Source organism: Falco punctatus (assembly GCF_963210335.1).
Source record: "Falco punctatus genome assembly, chromosome: 5".
Classification (NCBI taxonomy): domain Eukaryota; kingdom Metazoa; phylum Chordata; class Aves; order Falconiformes; family Falconidae; genus Falco; species Falco punctatus.
In genome coordinates this window covers 7103111-7130808 of record NC_137584.1, presented here as the reverse complement: position 1 = coordinate 7130808, position 27698 = coordinate 7103111, and the positions used below count along the sequence as shown (strand labels likewise).

General features: G+C 39.9%; 1 protein-coding gene across 5 annotated transcripts in view; it reads right to left on the bottom strand.

Annotated features, from left to right (window-relative positions):
• Window positions 1–17137: 17137 nt before the first annotated feature.
• Window positions 17138–27698, bottom strand: part of TBX18 (T-box transcription factor 18) — a 53045-nt gene continuing 42484 nt past the window's right edge. For all 5 annotated transcript variants that reach the window (XR_013928462.1, XM_080389372.1, XM_080389373.1 and 2 more), the window contains one exon: window positions 17138–27698. This exon is cut by the window's right edge. The gene's annotated coding sequence lies outside the window, so the exon portion shown is untranslated.

Sequence of the window (27698 nt, the reverse complement as noted above, 5' to 3'; positions counted from 1 at the left end):
AGAAAATCTACCTTTGAACTCTACAGAAGCGGATAAAGTTTTGGCAATATGAGTGGAACTGTAAAACAAACAACATACTCAGCATAAGTTAGTATGTGTCCTAGTTAAAGAAAATGGAAAATGGGAATGATAAATGGACAGTTAGACAAATAATCTCTACTGCAATTGTGTAAGAGAGGACAAAACAATTCAAAATGTAATGCTCAGAGACATGATTAATATCCATGGTAGTAACATTTTTTTCATGATAATGAACAGAAAAGTATTTTTGGCTGTCACTACTGAGAAAGTGAACGCAATGTGCAATACCTGCACCATACAAACTAAAATGGAGCACAATTATTCAGTGCAGGTGTTTTTAAAATGAAACTCTGCAAGAGAATATCAGGATGGATTTTGTTTTGCTTTTCATGGTCCAGACTGCTGCTCTATGGGAACTTAATGGGATGGTGAGTTTGGGATACAGTTTCACCCATGTTCACAAGGAGTATACTTAGAAAGGGCGTTGTGTCTTACTCTGTACTGTTCTTGTAAGCTAAATGAAGAAACATTTTTTTATCTTCTTACTGCTTATTTTGTACAAATTGCTCTTATGCTTGTGTTTTCTGCATAGTGCTGAGTTTTGCCAAGAAAACTTAAGAAATAATTTGCCTGTTCTAATGTTATTTCTCAGCCTTATCTACTAAACATGCCACAACCTGTTTGGGTGGGAACAGCTGTTCTGCCAGTACCCATGTTCAGATGCATTTTATAACTGGCCTATACTGAGCTGAAACAATGGAACCTAGGACTCACATATAAGTAATTAATGGAAAGATGATACAGGCCAAATTAAATAGCCCTTAAAAAATATCTGGAAATGTTTGCCAAAGAAATGCCATTTCTAGTAACAGGGACAAGAGAATGACTGGAGATCCCAGGTCTCTATGATACACGCAGAAGCTACCTGAATAAAACAAACGTACAAGACATAACAATCAACCCCTTGAAAGCAAGAAGTAAATTCTTCACTGTTGTCTTTCCTGGTAGCAACGCTGCCCTGTTACAATATGAAAGCCGGAATAGTTTGCGAGTTGGAGATGCCAGTCCTGCGGGAATAAATGCCTGAGAATGGATCTGATAATTTCATTCGGTGTGAAGCAAACTAGCTGACTGGTAAGACCAGATGACCTCGTAATTACAAAAGAAAACAAAAAACAAACAAACAAAAAAAAACCCAAAAAGTGGGAAAGTATTAGTTCATTGTTTTCCATTCTGTGCTGTCAGAGACACCAGTGCCTAAGCCAGCCTCCTTACAAATAGAGGTAGCATATTAAAAACACTGAAAACTGACAGAGAAAGCAAACCCTGCCATTTGCCAGCTTTGGATCTGGATTCTACCCAATGATTTTGTTCTGAATCGGAAGCAAACTCCCACATCTGGTGCACTAGCAAGCTTATAACATCTTCTGCCTCATAAAAATGTGTGACCCCAAGAAACCCAGGAAAAAAAAATCTCCCTATATTTCAGTCCAGGATATTTTTTTCTTTAATTTGAAGATGCAGGAGTTTTATTTCACTGTGTATTCCTGAAAGTGAGAAAGGAGAAGGGAAATGTATTGCAGAAACATTATCACTTCTAAGCCATGTACTATGTCTGCTATTAACAGAATTTTTCAAAGGTTACCTGGCACGAAGCAATACACATTACTAAAGTTTTCACAAAGCTTTTGAAACAGTCCAGAAATCTCCTTGTCCTTGCTTACAGTCACTAATACACGTATATGCATGCACTGCATTCAGAAAGAAATTTTTTTGACCATGGTTGTCATGTAGTCACCTAACAGCAGTCCTCCAAGAAGCTGTGACAGTCATTGCATGTGTCATACAAATACTTGACCTTGCCTCCTTCATTTGCTTGCACCAGATCTGACTGATAGAGAACTTTGCCTTTACTGAATCTTCTCTTCATTATTACAGCCTTCATAAGTTGTCATGAAGGACTAGCAAACTGTATTAGAGCAATGGATTATTATTTTTTTAAAGCCTCTGAATCATTTTCACTCTCATTAAATAAGCTTTTGAAAGGCACTGGTCTTTTTACTCTGGACACCTCTTGTAGTTCAGAAAATCCCAGTCCCTTTCACTGAGTTTGGGTTGCAGACCGTCTCCAGGTCCTGTGAGGATACCAGCCTTCTTTCATGAAAGGCTTTGCAAAGCTCCAAAAGCCTATGATAAGTTTATTTGTGTACTTGACTACTTCTCCAGTAGTTGCCTTGGGTCCAGATCTCGAGCTTTCTGTCCGGCTGACAACTGGTGTTTGCCCTTGCAAGCCTCATCCATACAGAATGGTGGACTCCAACCCAGCTGATTCATATGCTCAGAAGATTTTCTCTTCCATTTCTTCCTTTCCTTATCTCCAACCATGCTTCCCATATAGGTTATATTTGCTTTTTCCTTTCCCTTCCAAGTTTTAGTTATAATTTCCATTGATCCTTGGGTTCCTGTTTTTTCCTTTTTCAGGAAAGTTCTGTAGTGTCCAAAAAGTACAATGCTCTTTGGAACACTTCCAGGTATCGTGAGCTTGGAAGAGGGGCTTTATTTGACTCTTTGGTTTGCTTGCTTTTTTATTAATTTCTGCTTTATTCAGGAGCTCAAGGATTGGAGTTGGATTTCAGGTTTCTGACAGCATGTTTTGAAATGTCAAAAAGCCACTTTCTTAAATATACTAGATTGACTGCCACAACATTGTTTATTGTGTCTTCCAAATATCATAAATTTTGACTCTAGTCAAACTGGTACCTTGCTGTCTACCTGAAATTAGCCCACAGATGGGAGTAAGTTATCACCACAAAAAATTATTGCACTGCACTGAAAAAACCCCACCTGTTCACAATCCAGCATCTAGTTTGCTGCAGTTTTCATCCAGATAGTATGAATAAGAACAGTGAAGAAATGGGTTTCAACATTTTGTATTGAGAATGTCTTGTAAACTTGTATTAGCACTGCTGGCACAATCTGAAGAGTCTCTCTGGCATATTTTAATGGGTGTTAATTAATTGAAAGGAAACTTGATGCAATCAGCAGCAGTTAGAAGGCAAGACCTCCCCTAAGAAATGAGATTGAAAACAAGGAACCTGGAGGAGGGAAGTGGCTTACTAGACAAGTTTGTGCTTTCTAAATTATGGTTTCCTCTGAAACCTCAGCATCCTATAGACAGCTATGGAAAGCTAAGACAAAGCAGAGCACTGAAGCTGTCTTGTGAGCTAGGGGCTACTCCAAATAGCACACAGTATCTCCATCCCAACTCCACTTCACCCATAATTATCATCTTCTAATACCATTCTTTGTGAAGGGATCTTTAGACAGTTGGCTTCTGGTGATGTTTAGGGCTTCTCCCTCTCACTTCTTGGAAAGAGAGCTTTTAAGGCATGTAATGTATATAAGGGACCAGAAGAGTGGCAACTGTCTTACCTCTTGCTTTTAAGCTGCTGACAAGGGGACCCAAGACTCAATGACTCTGAATGACTTATATATGTACTCTTCAAAATTCATGCTGCTGAATTTGCAAATTGACTTATGAACAAATAGGTAGCCCATCCCATTTATCAATGTAAATGCGAAGTGATAATGCTGTAGTAATAAACATATATACCCAGACCATATATTTATATTCAGTTCTATAGATAAATAGCTTAGACTCACATAGCCAGATTTTGTGATATTTAGTAGCTCTCTCAGCTGAAGAACGTGGTCCCTCCACACAGCTCAAATAAACAGCTGAAATCAGGGATGCTCCACGGGATTGGCTGGTGAGTGAATTGGCAAAACTTCTGGCCTGTCCCAGATCAACCCACCCCTTATATATTGCTTCATTTTGTTGTAAATAAAACCCATGATGCCAACTACTCCAAACAGATTTTGTGTATTCTGATCAGTCTGGGTAGCAGATCTGCTTCAGTTCTCACTCAGCAAGAGATGCTAGAAACCTGCGTTCCCTCTGCATCAAATAGTTCACTTCACGTGGAAAATAGACACTGCCCCATGCCCCGCAACAACCTAAAGCCTCAAACAAACCACTGATGGTGAGAAGCGAAGCCTTAGCTAAGGTACACTGCCAGTGTATTTTGTTTGCTGCACAGACTGTAGGCACTCAAAACATGAACAAAAACCCAGCTGTGGAAAACTTGCCAGGTTCATTTCTCATCGCAAATTTCCAGTCCAGACCAAGTCTGTCAGAAGATCTAGTTATGTTTGAAACTTTGCAGGCAAAGTCATTCAGTATAGTTACAGATAACTGAAGAAACAAGTGGGTTTGAGTAATTTTAACATAAGGCAATATCAAACTCTGTTACCCCAAAGAAACCTTACTTTTCAGCTAAAAGAAAAGCCTGGAGCAAACTGGTTTTAATTAAACCAAATTAAATGCTTAAACACATCTACATACTAAAAACACTAAGTTCTACACATACCTAGACTGTATCAACATGCATGTTCACTTTGGTAAGGACAACACAAACTGTCTTGATTAAAACAAGTTGATTTCACTGGCTTAGATTTGTTTGCTGTTAAAACTATGTTTGTCTGATTTTCTGATTTATTACCACAAAATAAGGTGATTCTGTATTTGGGAGAGGTCCTTACATAGTTCAGAGTTTTTTGGAAGTGTCATATAAGTGACGTAAACTTGTACATCAGGGTTTATCAAAAGTCACAAAACAAATGTATTGAAACAAAGCAATACAAAATAAAACCCTACAAAAGGGGGACTTGAAGCACACTTCACTGAAACTTTGCAAGTGCGGGGAAATAGTTTAAAGTAGTTAAGAAAAAAAGAAAACAGTGAAGTTATCTTTTAGGACTGCAACGAACTCTGGTCATTTTCCTTTGGCATTTTTAAGATCATGAATCTATCTATAGCATGGAGGACATCTGGGTTTGAAATATGTCTTGTTTTTCTGTGTCTAGTCCATGCTTTTTGCATGAAAAGTATGCATGGTCTTTGTAAGTGTGGGGTACCAATGGAAAGACAAATCAGAGGGAGGTAAAATGGCAAATGAGAGTTATGGGAGGTTTTGTTGGTGGGTTTTTTTTTAAACTTACTGCTTGTTTTTCTACCAAGTCTCACTGACTTGTTAACTGCTTAGGTTGCCTCAAGGGTGTCATCAATTAATTGAACTCTGGCCTTCAGGAATTTGATTGATAGGCAGGTGATTGAAACTCAGACTGTCTCACCATTAATGACCCTTCCTAGAATGCTGGCTATTACTCAGCACCCCAGAAAAACTGCAGTGGTGATAGAAGGGTGGGTTTGATGTCTGGAGGTGTTGGTGTCAAGCTTGCACTATGTTCTGAAAGCTTTATATTTGAGAACATAGGAAAGAGCAGTAAGGCACACAGAAGGTTCTCAGAAGAAAGCCTGTCTCTCCCTTCACAGACATCAGCTGCATAGCTTATAAGACCCTGGACTGCTTATGGTTCCTATCAGGACTTTAATATCACCAGCTAATTTTTGCCAAGACTTAAGGCTCCCTTAAAAGGCTTGGCTCAGTAATAATAAATCAGGCACTGAACAATCCCAGTAGGTGGGATTATCATCTTCTCCTTGTCACCACTTCACAGCAAAGATGTTTATCTTGACCAACTGTTAGGAAGAAAGTCTGTGGTCAGACAGGTATATTATTGTTCATATTGCAACAACCCTAATGAGGCCACAGTGTTACTGAATGAAACTGAAAAGTATGGATTCTTCAGAACCTACTTTTATATTCTGTAGCCAAACTACCTGAAATTATATAGTCAATTATTGTGCCACCTCTGGAGACAGACCAATATATCTTAAGTCATATAGAAAAGTTTTATGAGTAACAGTTGCACACAAAATTATTTCTTTATCATCTCAGATATGTCTTAACAGCTTTACGAGTCATAAATAAAAAGGCTGACGAGCCAAGCAGAAAGAGTGGAAGGATGTTCTTTCTTTGGTTAGTCATGTTTTCTTTGGAAATTTAATATCCACAGCTTTAAGAAAACTGTCTCCAGTAAATATTTGTAAGTTTAATTACTTCACATTACCTACAAATGCCAAGTGGCCATCAGTGGAAGGTCATACTATACACAGCTCTGTAAGCCCTGTGGGTTCTAAGCAAGAAAACTCTGTTCCACCCACTTTCAGCTGTGACTGTTCCAGTTACTCTCCATTAACCACTCACTTGACTTACCTGTCCTACACCTCTAAAAGATTATGGAGATGCGTACAAAAGAGATGTCATTTTTCTTCTGTGTGCTCAACACAATCTCTGTATCGACATTCATAAATTAAATATCAGTTTATCAACTGTTAAACTAAATGCAATAGATTCAATAGTCTGTATTTCAAATGCTTAGAATGGCCCCAGGCATGGTGACAGACTGTGCTCTGTAGCAGTGGGGGTCAGCATAAGCCAGAGATCATTTGCAGCAAGATGTTAGTAATTTGGTTGTGGGTGCTCTGTGCCAGCTGGCCTCACAGCCAGGGAATGGTCCCAGGTGTATTTAAGTAGCTAGTGTAGATAGATAGTCAGTGAGGGCAGTCTTGACACAAGGCCCACCATGACCAGAGATGGGTGGGGCAGCATATATTACTCTAAAAAACAAGTATTTTTCTAACCAAGAAACTCAGGAAGATGCCTATGTATAACCCCATCTACATAAAACCTTTACTTCCCTATATGCTGCTGTGTGTTAGCGAGTTCTGCCACTCCTGTGCTTCCAGTTCTAATCCCAGACAACCAGCAAGTATGCAAAATTCTTTGAAATTGGGAATATCATGACACAGCATATTTCTTTTAAAAGCAAATACTTTCATTGCTTCATATACAATTTCAAGCATTTGTGTGGTTTACTAAGAAGACTGTAAGGTAGCAGTGCTTCTTAACCCCCCTCCACCTTATTAATATTATTCTTCAAATCCAGTCAAGAATCTGCCATCCTGATTCGTGCTGACACAGTGGGACTATTATCATGTTGCTGTTCTTAAACCAGGACTGGATAATGGTGAAGAAACTGCAAAAGTGCTTTTCTATTTTTGTGTTCTGTGCTTAAGGAAGTAAAGCATCATCTACTCTAAAAGAGCAACAGCAAAAAAATGTTACTTGTAATCATTAGAGCAGTGGTTTTAATGATTTAAGTAACTAGTCATGAGCCACAAGCAACAGAAGGAATGTTTTTTCCCCTACAAGAAAGCATTTTTATAACAGATAAACACTGCCTTGAGCTCAAATTTTCACACACTGAGTAGTAAATTGAATTATATAGTGCTGGAGAGCTGACTGGATTTCTTAATTATTTCCAGACTTGTTAACTTTGGGAAAAATGGGAGAAAGAGAAGAGTGTATGGGGAAGGAGTGGGGCAGGTCATTCCTGCGGAGTAGTAGAAGGGGGCCCACACATACACATAACCTTTTTGAATTTACCAGAGAAAGATAACATACTTTTTTTTGCCACTGCTACTGAAACGATGGAGTAAATGTGTAAGGAGCAAAGGACTTTGACTTCTCTCTATTCCTGGGCTACAGCAAGTCCCACGACCTGCGTCTTTGAAAGGCAGGGAAGAAATTGCCTACTTCTTACCTGTATGGGACAATTTGGGAAGAAACTCTATTTTCTTCTTCCCTTTCTCCTTCCCTAGTCTTCACAGAAAAAAGTATTTATAATAGCATCAAATCCTAAATACCCACATTTGACATGGATTTTAACAGTCAAACTCCTTATCTCCAAGACAGGAACAATGCATTTCTCATCAGAGATTCACCACACAGGGAAACTTTTGACTTACAAAAATTAGTGACACCAACCTTTGATTTTATGGTTGAGTGTTCTTGATGTGAATAAGAGGTCAGCAGTCTTCTCCCCCTCATTGTTTTTTCTGTATACAAGAACTTTCTGAAGGTTTATGATGTCACCTTTAACCCAAGTTATAAATACACAACACTGAGATCATAGGACACATTAATTTCCTGCTCTGACACTACACATTTTTAAAAATCTGGGTGAAACATAAACATATAAACCAAAATTCATCCCCAGTTTAAATCCATTTGCTTCTGAGTTTGTCCTAATATGTTGACAAACACATAACATTTATTATCAATTAACACAGTAAAACCAGAAGGCAATGTTCATGTAAAATTCTCTTAATATTCATATGATTGCTCACAACAAAATGGACTCTAAAATCTCAATATAGGTTGTAACATGTACGTAAAGGCTGCATACTGCAAATAGTTGACATTTTTTTAGGTAGGAATAGCCCTACTGCATTCAAGTAAACTGTATATGCAAAGTTAGGCACAAGAACTGGGGGAAAAAAACCTTCAGGGAACCCCAGAACATGTGGTTTTGGTCATCCCAAGTCTATTTGCAAATTTGGGTGGGGATTGTTGAATAGTTTTGTCTCTGAAAATATTTTTCCTGGCTTGATTTTATAGAAAAGAAAGAGATAGTAATTATTCTGACTTTTACCCAATTTGTTTCCTATAGTTTGCTTGCTTCCTATAGCTTAATTGTATGTACCTGAGATTTTGTTTGGTTTAGACTAAATGTTTTATTCAGCATGCATTTTTTCAGCTTCCTTTTGAGGAAAAAATATTAAATAATATCAAAGCTATAATTTTCCATTTGTTTACACAGCCCTAATCATTACATCCTAAGTGCTTGCCACACTGGAGCCCACCTAAGTGAATGAAATGATCCAAGTGTCATTAGGTCTTGAGTTCTCACTTCCCACTGAGGGTGCCCAGCAGGTCTGAGAGTCTCTTGATTGTTCATATGCTCTGAAACTGAGGGAGAGTAGTGTTGGTCCAAATTTTACACTAATGATGGTTTCCTGAGTACAGTTAAGAAGCTTTGTACTTTCTGAAAACCAGCACTAGAAATTATTTGCTGTAAGGATACCCATATCTGCTCCAGATGCAAAGTTTAAGACATTCTGTTTTCTTTTCCCGCTCTCAGATTCTTTCGTGTTACAAGATAACTCTGCAAAATATGAAAGATATAGAGTCACTGCTAAATTCTCGGTTTGTTTTTTAACTTCCAATTTTTTTACAGTTTCCCTGTCTCTGTTGTGAGGTATTCATTCACTCCTTGCCTGCTTTGCTAGTCTGTGCACGTTTTTCTCATCTTGGGAGATTTTTGAAGCTGATTTAAAGCACAAAATAGAAATGGACTTTGATTTTTGTTAAGTGTTTGCTCCTTAGCCTGTCAGCAGACTCCTCTGACAAAATAGCTTTACTTTGCATCAGTAACCATTTCATGCTGGTGATGAACACCTTGTAGTGGCCACAGAGAACTTGTAAGATACCGGGGGAGCAGATTGTCAAATATATTTAAAGGTAAGAAGTCATGTTAAGCAGTCCTAAGTTTAGTCTTCTGTTTTGGAGATAATGTCTTACGTTAGATTGATTACATACAGCCTGAAAAGTGTGGCTTATGCATCCACTCTTGCTGTGTGCTGAAAGATAAAAATCCCATTTGCTGTATTTTATATTGGTGGTCTTTGACACTGGTAATGCAGATCTGTATGTTCCTTGTAAATCACAGATATAATGACTGCCAGATAACAACTCACTTAACTGCCGAATGAAGTGTTTCCTAGCTGGAAACTGAGCTATGCCGTGTTCATGATCTGGGGACTTAAAATATAGAACACTGGGTGAATTGCTCATTTGTATCCCCACTAAAGCACACACATGCAGAATTCTGCGGTATGATGCTGTAGTCATGATCCAACATGACTTGTTATACAAGCCTCTGTCCTGTACTTTAGCTGAATTTGCTTGTTCATGTTCCTTTATCGCCATCCTTGGATACCAGAATGGTATCCAAGTACTGCATGTACATCCAAGACAAGTTATAGCACCTGCCTGTAATCATAGAATCATAGAATGGTTTGGGTTGGAAGGGACCTCAAAGATCATCCAGTTCCAACCCCCCTGCCATAGGCAGGGACACCTTCCACCAGACCAGGTTGCCCAAAGCCCCATCCAGCCTGGCCCTGAACACTTCCAGGGATGGGGCATCCACAACTCAGAGAACAGCTCTAGATCACCTTCCCTCTCGGAGTTTCTGATTCAGTAGGGAGCTCTGCCATCAAACCAAGAGTGTAGTCATTTCTGAGACCACAGCTGTTACTTCTGAGGAGTAGTCATCCTACTGCAGTAACAGGGCTGCCAGGGCTTCTCTGAAAAGTCTTCTCCTGCCAGCTTCACTCTGCCCTCCTTCCATAAACTATTCTGCTATCTAAAGACTGTAAGACCTAGGTGTTACTGTTGCGTATGCTGCAGCACTAACATACACCTACACATATAGTCTAAACTAAAATTTTTCTTTCTGAGATCTGACTTATTAATTATTTTAATCAAGAGATATTCAGCCCTGCCACATCTGCAGCACTTATGCCAAGGCTGCTGTCTTTGCTGAAGCCCTCACACAACTCCTGCTGGTCAGGGAGCTGGTAGTCCCCTGCAGATAGATAGCTCCCATTATGCAAGCTGCTGTGATGGGTTTTCCAGGTAAACAAGGGATCAGGCAACATCTGGAGCCATACTCATGTTCTGTCCTTTCCTAGAAAGCTGCGTGTCCCCTTCTGAGCAGACAAGGAGTGTCCCTCATACAAATCCCCACCCCTGCACTGCCACCCTCTCCTCCCTCCGCTTGCCCCGAGGGGCCATTCCCTCACCAAGAGGTCTCTCAGCCATGCGTGGCTTCTCCTCCACTTCTCCACAAACCAGCCAGTTCTGGGAAAAGGCTTAAACACAGCCACCTCCTCAATGAGCCCACCCGTGGGCATTTCCTCAGAGAGGCTTGCGTGCAGCCGTATCTCTGGAGAGGCCCAGACACGCCTGTCTCCCCAGCAAGGCCCACATGCGGCCATCTCCCCAGGAGGCCGGACACGGCCATGCCCGCTGCGAGGCCCAGCGTGCCTCGGCAGCCATGCTGGGCACAGCTCGGTGCCGTGGGCAGCGGCACTGCTCAGGGTAGGACACAGCCATCATCTGGCAAAATTTACAGCCAGACCCAAATCTGCAAGCGTGCACATTTCATGGGCTTATTTGAAACTTCGCTTGAAGCGTCACACATGGAACTGCGCAGGACTTGGCAGCGGCGGGTTATGTAATATATAGTCATCCATCTGCCGCCTCCGCGAAAAGCGCTTACTCAGATGTCTGCCGGGTGGCAGGCGGAGGCTGCGCTACCCAGAGGCTGGCTATTAAAAACAGAGCTATTACTTATTGACAGTGACAACAAACCAGTAAAATCTCTCTGAACCTCCTTTTTTTCTGGCTGCCAAGCCTATGGCAATCATGGGGAGGAGGGTACGCCAGACAACCAGAGTAACAAAGCCTGTCTAAATGCATTTCTTTGTATGTATTCATCTGCCAACAGTATTGATTGAAATTAAAGCAGTGGCCTGAGCACACCAGGCCTGTCCGTGAGCTCTCACAAAGCGGATCCCAGGCAGGGGCTGTCACCTGAGGTGCTGGGGAGCTGCTCTCCCGAACCTCATAGCCACATCGAGAGAGGCCGCAGCAGGCCAGGGCGCCTGGCCCTACCTTCCACCCCCCCACCCCCCTCTGCTCCACACCTCCCCCAGCCCCCAACACACAATGGACAAACATTTATTTGCTCAGATCCTATGGCGGGAGTGTTTAGGCCCAGAAGGTGACAGACGTGCAAGTTTGTTTTTTAAAACACCGAGACATTTACAGAACAAACACAGCTCCTCATCTTAAGCTGAATATTTTTAAACAAGGTTGTCATAATGTCACATTTGCTAGCGCTTTACTGCAGAAGTAGCACTGGGGAAAAATGCCTATAATGCTGTCCCAGTGATGGGAACAGCTTAAAATAAACAGAGTTTTTCATCAGTGCTACACCAAGAACTGGAACAATAAATAGAGATAGGAGGTAGCCCCACACTTCAAATAATTTGTGGAAACCTACTTCCACAAGCTCAGCCCATTTCATATTTGTGCAGTTGCTGACCATAAGGACGGCCATAACCCTTGCTGTGTCTTGGACAAGTGCCGTGCTAATCACTCCTCACATCATCTCCAGACTCAGGAACTGAGATCACTTGACACTGCACAAGTATCCAAATTGTAATGAATTTCCTCAGCTTTCAGAGCAGCCCATTGAGTCTGACTGGCAGGTCAGTACAGCAACTGTCTGCCTGGGTGGCAGAGAGCAGCTTATTTCCATACCTTCTGGAAGTACCAGCACCCAGAGAAAACAAGGTGGTTTAAGATTTTTGTGTAAAGATAAAATGCAAGAACATACATGAAACTTCAATTCTGTTCAGCAGCACTTTAAAGCTTTATAGTTGAACATACAGAGCTTAAAACCAGAAATTCAACAGTCCTTCAAAAATCAGGCTCTTGCTGCTAAAATTACTAATACTTACTGTGAAGATGTCCGATTATTCATTTATTTTTTGATCTTGAGAATAGTAGTCATCATTCACTCTGAAATCATTAGTATGACCATGATATTTGAAAACAAAAACTCCACAAGTAATAGTGCTTACTGTAGAAAGACTCAGCATTTTCTCTAACTTTATTTCTTTATGATTTCCACCCTGGGTATTGTTTCACAAGGATGTATGTTAGTTCCCTCTCCACATAACTGCCATTCCCCAAAATACCATAAACCAAATTAATTCCTGGTGAAATTTGGATTGTTTTGATGGCAGCCAGGAAAAGCTGCTTCAGTACCTTTGGAATCAGTCACTAGTAATGAGAAGTTGTGTTGCGAAATCCACAGGAAGGATTTTTCCAAGTCTTCACTCCACAAGGATTTCCTTGTTAGATTTCTCATCTTTGACAGGGGTAATGCATTTATTTCCTTCTTTTGCTACCCAGAAAAAGTATTCACAAGCAAGGCAGATTTCAAGGATTTCTTGTAAGGTCATGTGCATACATGTGGAGGTCACGCATGGCTTTTCAAGAACCCACATACCCGTATTCACTCCTGGTTCCTGGCAGTGAACATCCATGTTCCCAAAAATACCAACTCTCAGAGTTTCCTGTTTCACAGCGAATCTGGGCAGCAAAGCCCAGACATGCTTACAATGAAACTATATAACTTTTAGTTGTATTTACAAGACAAAAAAAAACCAACATGATGGATGTTCTCCAAGGTGTGTATTTATTCCTGACCCCACATCTAGCCCGCCTTTTCCTCCTACTGTACTTCTGTTATGTGCTAATGACCTAGTTGAGCAGTGGCAATAAGCAGCAATATCTAATAGAAACAGTAGCAAATAACAAACTTCTGGCCCATCCCAGAGACAGCTCTCAAAGGTCTAGAGAATGCAGACCCGTTTGAGCCCCAGCCCAGGCACAGAAAATTTTGGAAGGTAATATTATCTTGCCATGTGTCACTTAGGAACTAAAAATGAATATCCCAAAGAGTTTGATTCCTGGCACTTAGGGGATGGTAAATATTATTATTATTTTTAAACCAATGTTATTATTGGAAAGACATTAATAATTTGAAAATAAGATTAGTGTTGAAAAGACTTCTTTGGTTTTGGCTTTTTGTAACCTTTAAATCTGGGTAGACTATTCCTGGACAAGTATTTCAGCTGGAATTTTATTTTCATTTTTCTTCTATTTACACTGTGATCTATTCCAGTATACACAGTGCAACACTGACTTTGCCTTGGGATATCATCTACTTTTTTTTTTATTTTATTTAAAAGGTTTCAAAGAAAGAAAGTTAAAAATCTCCTACCACAGAAATAGACTAGGTTCATACAGCATTCCTTGAGAAGCTTTTACATATTCTAGTAGCTGTGGCCATCATACCCAACAGAAGTGTGGAGCAGGTGTAATAAATACGTGCATAATTCTATGGACTACTCTGTATTTCTCGGAAGTAAATGTTTTTAAAATCTCATTCCCCTTTTTTTCAAAAGTGAATTTAAGGTACTGTTTCAACACTTTATAGCAATATACTTATGCAGCTTTATAATCAGTTCCTTGTCTTTTACTTAAGAAGTGGCAATTATTGATGGACTACACAAATAACAACAGAGAAATTAAAACTAATTTGAGTGCCTTTCACTGGTTTTTCTCTTCACACAATAGTCTTAAAGATGTAATGTATTCCAGATCTACATGGTAAAACTGGATCGGACACCTGCAATTGCCAGAGAAAACTTAATAGAACAAAACCAAGCAGAACAGAATGTGATATATACATACAGGCTTACATATTTTAGAATACTAGTGTAAAGGATATTAAATGAGATAGAAATAAAAATGAACACAGTCCTGAGACCAATGCATTTAAATCACCAACCCTAGTTACTCATTCAAATGAAGCTTTGCATATCTTCTTCTGAAGTATGAAAAGAAACACAGCAAATAAAGACATAGGGGTAAATATCACAAATGAAATTTCAGAAAAGAAGTGCCTATGTCAGAGGTTTATAGATATAAATGATTATTACTTGCTGGATTTTTTTTCTCCTTTGATTTCTAAATGGGACTTGGAATAGGAAGGAAAATTGGAAGTACATTATTGTATCTTACAGACTTCAGAGTCTGATGTCCTTGAGAGGTGTAAATGGTAATTCTGATTTTTTTCTCCTCTTTTAGATAGATAGTCCCTGCTGGCTGGAAAGCCTCCAGCTCTGTATATCTCTTCTGGCATAAACATGTAGACCAGAAATTAAGTGTTCTTGTTAGAAGTTCTTGCTTCTTTTCCAAAGTGTCACAGGTATGCTTTCTGCAATTTATCTAAGCACATAATAGAAAACATTGTATGGTAAGATTGCAAGGGAGACCTGGAAAACATCATTAATAGTCTTCTGTATCACAAACACTCAGAGCTGTGTCTCAGCAGCTTTTTGATACGTAGAAAATCAATACATATTGATAGACAGAATTGATAGAATCTTAGTGAAAAGGTCTTGTTTAAATAAATAAATAAATAAATTGATTTACCTAGTTGAGAGAAGGTTTGCATTAGTCTAAAATAAGTTTGTTGGAGAAAGGAAAGCTTTTGGGTCATTGTTAAGGAAATTCAGAAGGAACTGAATTCATGAAGCAATTTTCAAAGCAACTTCCCTCAACAAGCATCATTAACCAGAGGCTGGGACTGCATAAAGGGCACACCGAAAATTAATCTCTAGTTGCCGGGATGGTGAGAAGGAAGAAATACCAAGAAGCCGGTGATTCCTTTTATTCCAGCCTTAAGGAGATGGGAATAGGTAAACACTCCGATGAAGTTTCTCAAGCATGAAGTCATGCAGCAAGTATCTTCACTGGAGTGGCCACTTTCCTGGCTTCTGAAACATGGAAGGAGGCATTTGGACAGGAGGAGGTATATCCACTGTGTGCCACCCGGCAGTCCACACAGCCTGCTTGGCAGGCTCAGAACTGCGTTGCTCTTAACAACAACCTTTTTCCAATACTGGCTTACAGTAATATATTTGGCTTGTATCAGGCCCATAGTGTGCTGGGTACATTCTAAAAATAAGACCATATGGGCCCTGCCCCAAGCGGCTCAGTATCTAAGATGTCAGCTGCTAGATTAAGGGAGGGAAGAGGGATAAAACCCTTCAAAAAATAGTATCAGCTACTTCGGTGTGTTATCTAACCACTATTATCTGGGAATTTCTTGCTCAGAGGCATGTTCAACGTGAGAGAGCGCCAAGCTCCAAGCACCCAGAGGGCAGCACAATCATAGTTCGAACAGCTGCACAATCTACTGCGAGCGGCAATTCAGTCTGACATCTCACAGGGACAGAAGTAATTTTGTGGAATGACCCTGAAGAGCTGCATTGTGTCTCCTTCCTGCTCCAGTCTGTCCCCAGATACTCAAGCAGCACTCAGACACAGCCAGCGATGTGCATATGTCCTTGCTGGATGGTGGACTTTGGGTTGATTTCTCCCCTTCTCCTTCAACAATCTATGAATTGTGTCTGGAGTCAAGCAGATTAAGGTCCAAAATCTCCACTCCTCTCACCCAGAAGCTGTTCACGTTTATACAGCACCTCCCTATTTTTGATTAGGATGCTTTTCCTGGGAGAGGGAAATTTGTACTCATGTAGACTGAGCAGGGCACTGAACCTCCCATTCAATTTTGTACTTCGTGGACAAGGGCTGTAACACTCGAATACTACCAAAATACAGGCAGAGCTGGCAGATGCTGCCTGTTTTTTCAGATACTGGCTTTGGGGAACTGTCTGTGTGAGAGCATGCCAGGTATGCGGGTAGCCATAGGTGACTCCTTGCAGGCCCCAGCCAGGCACCTACTTTCTGAAGGGATGGACTTCTAACCACTGAGCATTGCACACCTCTCTCTCCCACTGAACTAAGCTGGAAATGACTACAGGGACTGGATTATTCTCTAGTCTGGCATTTAATTTATAAGCACCTAGATATTTTACCGTATCTAGCTCTTAAATAGAAGCCTTTCAGGTCTGACTGAAGTAATTGGAAATTGCATGCACATGTAAGAAAAAATTTCTTTCTGTTTATCCCTCAAATATACTGAGAACTTCCTTTCCTTCTCCTGTCCTACTTTCTGTCTTCTTTTAACAAACTATACCTTCTAGACTACGTCTCTCAGATGTTGTTCCTAACAATGCTTTGGAGTTGAAGACAATAGTGTGCCTGTAAGAAATGCCCAGTGCTGACTCTCGCTGTGTAACACTCACACAGATTGGGTACCTGGAAGTGCGAAATAAAGCACCCTCCTGGCAGTGCGCCTAAGTATCAACCATATGATCACAAGCTTCATAGGCATGGGCGATGTTCAAAAGCAGAAAAGTTCTGAGGCACTTGCAAGAAGTACCCGATTTCATACCTTAATTCTGAATATATCTACCTAACTATTCTTCAGATCTGTCTTGAAGGCCAGATCTTCTTCTGTACAAAGTAAATGTTGCTCTATCATTTTCAAGGCTAGCCATTTCCAGCATTTCAGTCTGAAGAACATGGGAAACAATCTGAGGGTTTTAAATGCTACTTTTTTAAGGAGCACAATCAAAAAATCTCTTTTGGCCAAGACTAAATGGAAATGACCTGTGATGAGCTAGGAGTGTTTTTGTTGTTCCTATTATTATTACTGAAAATCTGAGCAAAGAAGAAAGAAAATTGAAATCTTGCAGTGGACTCTGGAGAAAGCTATAATATAGATCTAAACCTTGGGTTTTCAAATTTCTGGAATCCTCTTCTCTTCAGAAACAGCAAATGAACTCCAAGTATAAAACTCCAGAGTTTTAAGGAGAAGGATTAATAAAACTAAAAAATGATGCCTCATAAACATGCCATTAGGTGAATTCTGTTAGTCTCTGAGTATGTTTTGTCTTTTGCTTGGCCAGTAGCATGAATGACAATGAAATGTATTGTGAATTCATATCTATAGATCTAGTTGATTGACATGCCCGAGTCATTTTCTCTTACCCTTTCCTAGTTTCTATTCTCATGGGCATGCGTGTTAAATGTTTCAGATGTTAAGAAATTTTACACAGGCTGATGGTTAATGAGTTTTAGAAGTTGTGAAGCTCAACAGTGTTGTATTCCTAGGTTCTCTTAAAAGCCTCATCTACCTCCTATAGTCAGTGGTATTGTGGTAGGGACTCAAAGGAAAACAATATGAGTTCTGATGTGTGCTACTTAAAAAGAGCGTATCCACACTAGCATATTAACATGCAAATTGTATATGTGGGCCTGCCAAAAAATATAAGTGTTCCATCCAAGATATATAAATACAGTCTACTGCTCTGAAGAGGCATCATTTTAATCAAATGTACATTTGGAGCACTGCTCACTAAGAACTTATACTCTTCTTCCCAGTGTTTATACTAATATGAAACAGATTGCCAAATTTTAATAAAAAAGACAGTTATCTTCTTCTGCTAATAGATTAAACACAGGACATTTGAATTTCAGTACTGCATCCAAGAGCATAGGTGGCCCAAGTACTTTCATCCTTTTTCAATGTCTAGTTATTACATCTTATAGACAGAATAGTATATTTCTATCTGTACATAAAACAGCTGGTGCTCACAGAGGCGATCAGGGGACATAAGGAGTTTGTCAGCTTCTGTCTACATTGCAATGTGGCACCTCTTCAGAGTATCTCTGAAGGAATAGATCTACATCTCAGAGAGGATAGAGCTCATGACTTCAAGTTCTCAGGGTTTCAAAGGAAGGCAAAATATAACTTGATGCTTGTGTTTATCAAATTCATATTTTGGTTCATACAAAACCAAAAAAATTTGTATTTGAATGTCCCTATTTTGCCAACTGTAATTCACGGAAGAGGTAATGTGATTAAATTATTTTGTGCTTTTAGCACCCATGCAGTTTTCTTTGCTGACTAAAGCAACCACATGGCCCTGTGTGAGGTGGAAGACTGACATGTGGAAAAAACCTGGGATGAATACGATGAGTGGGGCTTACTATTGTCTTCACGTTAGGATTTGTGTAAATTTAAGAGTCTTCCCAAAATCTGCTGTAAGAGTTTCAAGAGAGGGTTTCTTTTGTGCTGTTGGTACTCACATCTTTTTATTTAGCATTGGAAAACTGGTGAAACTTCCTTAGATGCAGAAAAGTTAAAAAGCCTAGGACTCAGAGAACAATCTGGGCTTCTGGCTGCTCTGTGGACTTGCTAATTGCACATAAGCCCCTGCATCTCTTACCTTGTCTTTTGTTGGTGCTCTTCCTGAGTTTAGGTGATGGTGCACTGCCCTGCTATATCAGGATCTGCCCAATTAAAGGACAAAAACCAAAGTCTTCCTTCATATGATCTGAAAAGCTTGTTTTCTCCCTCCCAACTTCTCCAAGCCTAGTATGAGCTGTTACATACTGGCAAAGATGCATGACCCCCACTTAAAGGTGCTGGACCTGCCAGCTGAGCTGACATGGATGCACCACCATCCATCACAAAGCATTGCTGGGCAGAGCTTAGCTCCCTGCTGATGCAAAAGAAAGCTCATACTGTTTAATGGTTTAAATAGCTGTTTAATACATTCAAGCTTGGTTTTGCTGTTGTTGTTGTGATTTGTTTCTTCTTTCCAAGAAAGCTAGGGCTAAATTCAGACCTGGTGTAAATGGATACAACTTTATTTACTTGTGAAGAGCTGCAGTCAAGCCCAGCAGGACTGTGTTCAGTCCGTGTTTGGAAGCATGTTCAGGCACTTTTCTTTGTCTGTGGGACCATGCTGTACTCTGAAAACAGTTCACATGCATGTGGAAGCATATTTATGTGTATCAAAGGGTTTTATGACATAGGGCAAACTGAATCACTAGAAATGGGAACCTGATGGCAATTCCTGTCTATATTTCTTCTTGAAAAGCTGAAAAATTGGCAAATGAACTAAAACCACGCTTAGACAGTAATGAGGGAGCTACAGCAAATAACTACATGTGAAAATGATCCCCTGGTCATGCACTGTGTACACACAATGAAAGCTGGGATTTATGTATATACATAGCCATTATATGACAACACTAAGTGCTGTGAAATCACAATGCTGGTTGTTAAATTATTTGAATTTCTGATAGAAAAAGGCAAAGTAGTGCTACTGTATTGTATAACATTCTGGGATGAGAGTTGATGACCTAAAGAGAATAAAAACTGAATGGTGCACAGGACAAAACGTTATATTCGCCTGCCTAGCTGTAAATAGGAGATTTTTATGGTCTGACCTTTGAGTTTAATTCTTATGAAGTGAAACTGATTTTCAGATTAGATCCCTATCCAGAAGCACTTTTAGCAACTGAGGCCACAAAAAAAACATGAAAACAAGTTTGGGCTGGTTTAGTTGTTTCCCATTGTTCACAAGCAGATGCTCACAAAGGGCTTCCTGCCCTATCCTTCCTCTGATACGTGGTGCTCTCAGGCCAGTCTGAGCTGCTTTTCTCCCTCTTCATCAATAGATGTCAATAGCAAGCTTCCTACTCCCAGAGACTTCAGCCATTTCAGGGCTCGCACCAGAAGAGTAAGGAGGAAACGGTGACTCCCTTCCCAGCAAGGGTTCAGCTTGTTGTGTACTTTCAGTTTGTCCTTAGAAGTTTGTTCCTACTATGACTAGGCATACTTCTATATTTCATGCTCTGAGACTCTGAAACTGAGCCAATTCAGTCATCTCATGACACGTAGAATCCCAAAATTTGACCCAGATTCAGTGAATTCAACAGCATGTTGCAGATTTGCAGGAACATGACTCAAAGTCTCTTCATCTTGATGAGTGCTGAAGAAAACACAAGCGATGAAGCTGGGCAGGGCACATGTTCACACCTTTTTCTGTTTCTCCTGCCTTTCTTTGGGTTTTCTTTTTAATTTCCACGCATGGGAAGTTCTGGCCAAGGATGGCAACCACATGCAAAATAACCTGGTTGAAAACAAATGACTACATTCTCCAGTTTCATACACCGACTGTGAATGAATTGTAAATGCATTTTGCGCGTACATTAGTGTAACAGTGCAGAGAATCAGAACCTGAATCTGAAAAGTTGTATGTGGTGGTGTTACTTCTAATACCCTTTGCCTTTCCTTCATTCCTCCCTTCCTTTTGTATGTTGCAAGATAGCAATCGCAGGTGATAATGAGCATGACAAACTCCAAGAAGCAATCTGGTAGCAAACTATATGTGAATCTGCTGGGTAACTTGCTTTGCCACTTCCTTCTTAGTCCCAGCTAAAAATAAATAACTAAGAAGGTGGTGGTAGCAGCAGCCAAGAGAGCAGAAATGGCAATACACTGGCTCTCTCATATCAGCCAGGGGTTTGGATTGTGAGGACAGTCACCCACCAGCTAAGTGCACTGCCCGCATTTGCCTGCCATTCACCTGGCCAAAAAGCAGATCATAAATCATGCCAGTTGTTCACAGAGGCATCAGCAAATGTCAGCATGCTTTAAGTGCCACAGGCAGCAGCCCTGCTGAAGCTAGCACATAGCTGTGATGGTAGGAAGCCTGTGTCATAATCTTCGTCTGAACAGTTTCTCTTTTTTTAATTATTTTTTGGATGGGAAGTGGAAAAGTGAACTCCTAAGAGTTATGGAGGATTCAATTACTGATAAATGCTGAAGTAAAAAGAGCTAATATCTGGGGATCCAAAGAACTCACATGAGAAGAGCTCTGCCGCATCTCCCAGTGCCCTTTTCAGATAAATTTGCTTTAAATGTTTTGTTTTTCAAGGCAAGAATTTTGCAATATATTCTCATTTTCCTTGTCTTCAAGATTTCTTTACAGAGAGGAAAGGAGAAGAGATACCTAAAACCAGTTGTGGCAGTTTATTCTAATCAGGTATTCTTCCAGTAGCAGAACAGACCATACCTCAGCAAGTTCACCTTGCATAGATCACCAAACCAAAGAGACACAATTTAGGACCATATATAAGTCACTATTGTCCCCCATTTGGTCTTGCAATGCAAAATTCAGAATTATTGTTGCAAACCTATTACATATTATTCCCTGATGTTGCTATGTGGCAAAACAGAGCTCTTCCAGAAGCCGAAGTACGTTCTTGGAAGTAGTAAACCAGAGGCTGTTGGGGGTGAGGGGGGGATAAAATAAAATAAAAATACCTGCTATCTAGCCAGATCCATCCTTTCAGACAAGACATTGTCATTTCTCTGCTAAGTGAGGAACTGGCTAAAAACTCCAATAGTTGGGATGTAAGAATGCACTTCAGGACATGCTATTGGTAGAATAAGAAGCCCCCAGGGAGGACAAGCTCAGACTTGGTACAAATCCCATCTCACCTTGTTGATTGTCCATAAGGAGACCCTGTCTTCTGCAAGAAGGAGGATCAGAGCTCCAATTTCCTATGACTTCAGGAAGTTCGTTTTAGTTTGATCGAGCTGATGTCTGGGTGTGCACAGAAGGTGCCCTTCTGGTGTCTGAAAAAGGGGAGATCAGGTACTGTCAGAGTGAGCTGTTCCCTGAAACAGAAGTGAATTGGCACCAAGCTGGAGCTCCTTATTTGGAACCAGACCTCTGGCCTGAGGAGTACTCAAACTACCACCATGGGCTTTTGAAAGTGTGGGTTTCATATGGCTGTTTGCACTGCCTGAGACCTATGAGCACTGGCTCAAAGTGGCCCTTTCCCAAAAAGCCCATTTAACAGCTGATTCTGCCAGGCTGGGTGCCAATTCTCAATCATAAGTGTGACTCACATTCGGGGTCCTACGTTTCTCTACCTACAAAAGGAACACATTGCTTTTCAGTCCTTCAAGGATACAGGACTTTCATGACTGAATTCTTGCCTGAAGCTCAAGAGCTTGCATTGAATCAAATGCATGCTCTAGCTAAGCGCCCCAGCCTTGGCTTAAAATTTCCTGGAAGAAAACTTTTAGCACATCAGTTATTTCAATGGTCAGTTAGATTTACCTTTAGCACATCAGTTATTTCAATGGTCTGTTAGGTTTCTGTCTTTCAGATCATTTTTCTTGAGCTTCCAGTCATTGAAGGATGCTGTATATTTGTATCTTTCTCTTAACAGAATTATTTCCCACAAATTGCGATTAAGTGACCCTGTACTTACTTTCTGATAAACTAAAGAGACAGAGCTCTAGGAAAATCTCACAGTCAACACATTTTCTAGATCTTAAATGATTGTTGTTAGAACTGAGAAGGAAGTAGTTCCTGGTGGTAGTCCTGGTAGTAGTCTTTCTTTTCGTTCTCTCTTTCTTTCTTATATTGAAAGATATTAAGATCTTCAAATTACTTTATCATTTTAAGACAGAAAGAAAAAGCAAAACATCCTATTTTTTTCTCCAAGCAACAACCCAAGTAAAATGATATTGGGTTTTGTTTAGCTTCAATAAAGGGCATTTGCAGATGAAAAAATAGTAAGTGCAAATGTCTCCCATTGATGACAGTGAAATTAGAACTGGTGGAATGGACCTTCAGAACCCAGAATTTCCTAACAATTTTTGAGATTTTCTGTGATTGACAGCACAGTTAGCATAAACACAGAACATCAGAAATGTTGGGAACAGATTCTGCTGCAGCAGACAATTTCGGCTAAGAAAAGTTCAAGTACAGACTTCACAGTGGCACAAGGCTGTGTTACTTTTTAAAATTTCCATCCATGATGATGTTTTCTGCCACACGAGTTCTATCTTTTGCTCTTGTTTTGCATCACACTATTCCTTTGCATACACTTTAACTAACAGGCATCCCCTGACTCAAAGATGTTCTGCAGGGATGCGTTCTGTCTGCCTGCCAGCTGAGAACTCCTTATCATCACAGCCTGTCAAAAATCCCCTTGTGTTTAGCAACAGTTGCTCTTGCTGCTCTTCTTTCTGGTTGGTAGCGTTGTTATCTCTTCTGCAAGAACAGTGTTCATGTCTGTCATTTCAACAACCCTGAATTTCTTATTTTTTGTCAGGATTGATGGCAGTGCTGCTATTCCTGTTTGTTGTACACTCTCCAGGACTGAGTCATTCCTGTGTGCTCTGTGATTGCCAGGTCAAGTTCTTTTCATACAGGGGAGAGGTTTTTAGAAAAATTGGATAAGGGATATTGCCCAACTAATGCCTTCGTGTAGCTTTCTATGATGTGACTAAACAGTGTGTCTCAAATCAGTTTGACATATGATTTTATTTTAGTAAAAAACAGAAAACATAAAGAAACAAAAGTTATTACAGTGACCCACAGAAGTATCCCTGTGTTGTTTACAAGAGCAGGATTAAAAACACTGGACTGATTTGATTCAGAAGAGAAATGCTAAGGTGGGATTATTAAGCATGGCGGGAAGGATTCACACTAGTTGTCTTTGTTTTTTCATGTGAAATTCAAATGCTTAAGGAAACATTTGTGACCATCAAACTATTTTCTGACCGTAAATCATTACTCAGCTAAACTTACACAAGAATGATACCAGAAACACTTGCTGAGTTTTTGTTGGTTTGGGGTAGGGATGCATTTTTACCTTTCGTTGTTAAAGGTTCGCTTGTCCACTGAGATGTAACCAAGCTAACATAGCTCATGAGTTGCAAATACAAGACTGTAAGTGTGGTTTGACAGAGCCAGAGCTAGTCAAGTCTAGCTGAGTGTCCTGTCTCCAAGAGTGTCAGTAGCAGATGTCTAGGGAAGGCAGCAAGAACAGGGCACGTCTGCGGTAATATTACCCCAAAATACAACCTTGTCCCTGGTTATTTGTAGTTTAGGGAGTATTCTAGTCGCAACTGTTGGTTTTGTGTTTACATACATTCAACAGGGTTTTATTTCAATTCTTTTTCCACTAAGTTTTTCAACCTAGGTAACTGTTAGCATCCAAATCATCCAGTCGCAAGGTATTCCACAGTTTACCATTGATTTATGTAGGAAATATCTCCTTTGTTTCTTTCACACTTGCCACCATTAGCTTCATATAAGGTCTCATTGTTCTGCTTTGACTGGCTTTGCGTTGGAAGAGACAGTGGCTGCCTATTTATTTGCCTTCTGTAGGAGAAGCATGACTTTAGAGAACAGTACTATATCTCATGGGGTGTCTCCTGCTTTCCTCAATCACTGCTCACAGAAGCTGTGCCCTACTTTGATAGCTCTTCTTTGCCAGACATTTTTCCTGCCCTGTTACATCCTTGCAGAGGCAGAGTGGCCAGAGCTGCACACACGTTTCCAGACACCACCACAGGCTGTATGGTGGCATAATCATATGTATGTTTTGTCCCCTGTTTCCTACCAGTGCATAACATCTGGTTTATTTTCTTCACTGCTTCTGCACATTGAGATGGTGTCTCCATGGGGGAGTGTATTGTAATGCAAAGATCTCATTCATGAAAGACAGCGGCAACAGAGCTTGGGGCCCACCACTGAATAGATAAAGCTATATATATAAAACTATAAAATTCTATGCATTATTTTACATTTACCTACATCAAATATCTTCCGTTTACTCAGTTACTTAATCTTGTCAGGTCCTTCTTCGACCATGAAGAGGCCCTTGTCCTTACTGCCCTAAATAACTTACTATCATCGCTGTACCTTGTCACCTCATTATTCACTCCTTTTTCCATATCACTTATGAACATGTTGAACAGCACAGGCCAGAACACAGATCCTGCAGGATTTCACTCATGACTTCTCTCCACCTTTCATTCCTAACCTTTTCTTTCCTATCCTTTAATCAGTTGCTTAGTCGTGTCAGAGTTTTGGTTCTCATCCCGTGGCAGCTTAGTTTCTCTAGCAGGCATTGGTGAGGAAACCTTGCTGAAAGCTTTCTGGATTTTCAAGGACGACAAAACAGCTGAACCTTTCAAATCTGTGTGCTTCGAAGAACTACTGTGAGGGCTTGTGTCTGCAGTCACTGAATATATTGAACAAAATACAGAGATACTTTTTAAAAATTGAGATAACTTCACACGTAATTCTTCCAGCAATCAGCTCTGCTGTGTCTGCTGTGTCTGCTTAGCTGACAGAAGACATTGATACTTAAGTCAGCCTCAGCAATATCCTTTCTGCTAATCCAAATGGTATCACAAGCTTGACTGTTGTTTTAAGCTGTGACTTTTTTTTGCTCCAGAGTTTGATTTTGTATAAGGCAATTGATAGCATGATTGACCCAAGGCCAAGAAGTGTGTGGTTTGGTTGTTTGAATGATACCTCCTGGCAAATAATCATCTTTTCTGCTTGCTATTTTGGCCATAAAACACACCCTGCATAAAAATCCTCATTGAAATCGGCTTTGAAAATACACATACCACATTATAAACATGTACTAGGCTAAAATATTTTTGACATGTATACCCACTCGGTTTTTAAGAAATATTCAGCTTGATATTATTTGAAATGAGGGAAACACTGAAGTATGAATATCAGGAGTTTTAATCAAAATTCCATTGGGACTTCAATTTGGGATTGAAGCTATACAAAATATTTGCATCTGAAGCAAAATCCACAAATATTTGGATTTTCATCAGTTCTGCTTGGATGCAAAACTGTCAGACACTGCAGTTTTGGCAGTCAAAAATTGCTTTTCCTAAATGTTAACTGCGTTTCCCACCCATTGGAAAAATTGCAGAAGACCCAGGGGGGCTTCTAACTCATATAAAGCCAAGTGCCAAAGAAAAGAACTTCTCCAGGGGTTCCTTGTTTCTCCTCAGGGGTAGTCTGTCACCTCCAAACCTATGCTTCATTTTCGCAGAGGAATAATTCCTTATGGCAACTTTCCATGATTCTGCCTTGGAACAGGGCAATTCCCAACAGCCGCAGATGCTGCAGTCTTACAACTTTGTTTAAACATCTGCTTAGATCAAGAAAATATTAGCACAATACTGGGCACAATGGTCTTTCCATAAAAGGACTTTAAAATGTCTCTGCTCATGAAGTATTGTTTTCCCCAGCACGCAAGGGAGGGAACCAATGGCAGGTGTAAAATTTCAATGTGTGTATATATTTTTCCAAAATCCTTATGAGGAAAATATCACAGACTTGTGTAATAGCTTCAGAGGTACAAAGACCTTATTCCTGATGATGAATGTTTTGAAACCTTATTGCATGACAGAGATACTGACTCATTCTCCCCTCTCAAGTGTTCTCACATATAAGATCTATCAGCAAAGTCATCAAAGTTTATGGAGTTTTAGCTTGAGATATCTTTTTCTAAAATAAATTATTTAGTGAAGAGCGTTAAGCAATTAACAGGGGAAAAACCCACCTGCATTTCCTCTTTCTGTTTTTTGTCTTTCTAATATCTGTCTTGTTTATACCCACTCTATGTTTGTAGATATCTAGAAAGTACATCACACTTACAAATAAAGTTTAGAAATTAATTTGCTTCTCGGAGTTGATCCCTTCAGCAAATGATGGTGTAAGACTACACTGGTTGTGAGATTTGCTGCACATTGTGAATGCTATTGCAAGAACTTTTTTCTCCACATTCACACCTCAGGTTCTGCAGCTGACTGAAATAGGAAGCATTCCTGCATCCTGACTGAGGAGATGACTCCTGATACTTCAAGGTTGTTTCCAAGATGATTACTCAGGAACTGTGTGTGCATTAACATCCCTTCTCTGAAAACCCCATTGGCAGGAATGCACTCACATGAGAAAGGAGAGAAGATGCAGAATCTAAAGAAATAGTTCTGGACAGTGCATGGATATCTCACACCCACCTCTCCCTTGTGATGTCAATAGAAGAATAAAGCAGCGACATGCAGTGGAAGAAACAACATGAGAAAGCAAACATATAGATCCTTCCCTTATACACAGCAGATCAAGGCAAATCCAAAGCTGTTGCACTGAATTTAGCAAGGTTTCGCTCTTGCCAATAAACAAACCTTATTCCCTTTTTTTTTTTTTTTTTTTTTTTTGAGGAGCTACTCAACAATGTTAAGTTTTTGTGTTGAAAATCAAACCTTACTCTCATTTGTATTTTAACTACAAGAGCATCCCTCCTGCTAAAAATAAGTTGACCCTGGCCTCAGCAAAGTATTGGACTGAGTTTTGTGTTAGCAATGAAATCTTATAGCCAGTAAAGTTTTAAGTTTCATTGTGAACCTTTCACTCTGTTCTAACTTCATAATTCTTTGAAAGCCAAATGCTGAAATACGTTTCCTTATCAGTTTATGTGTTTGTGTATGTATGTGTAAATATGTGTATGTACTCATATAAAATAAGAACAAGTTATATATGTAAACATTATATATAATATGAAGGAAAGATTGTGTGGATATTGGTATGAAATAGAAATGACTACATAACTCATGAC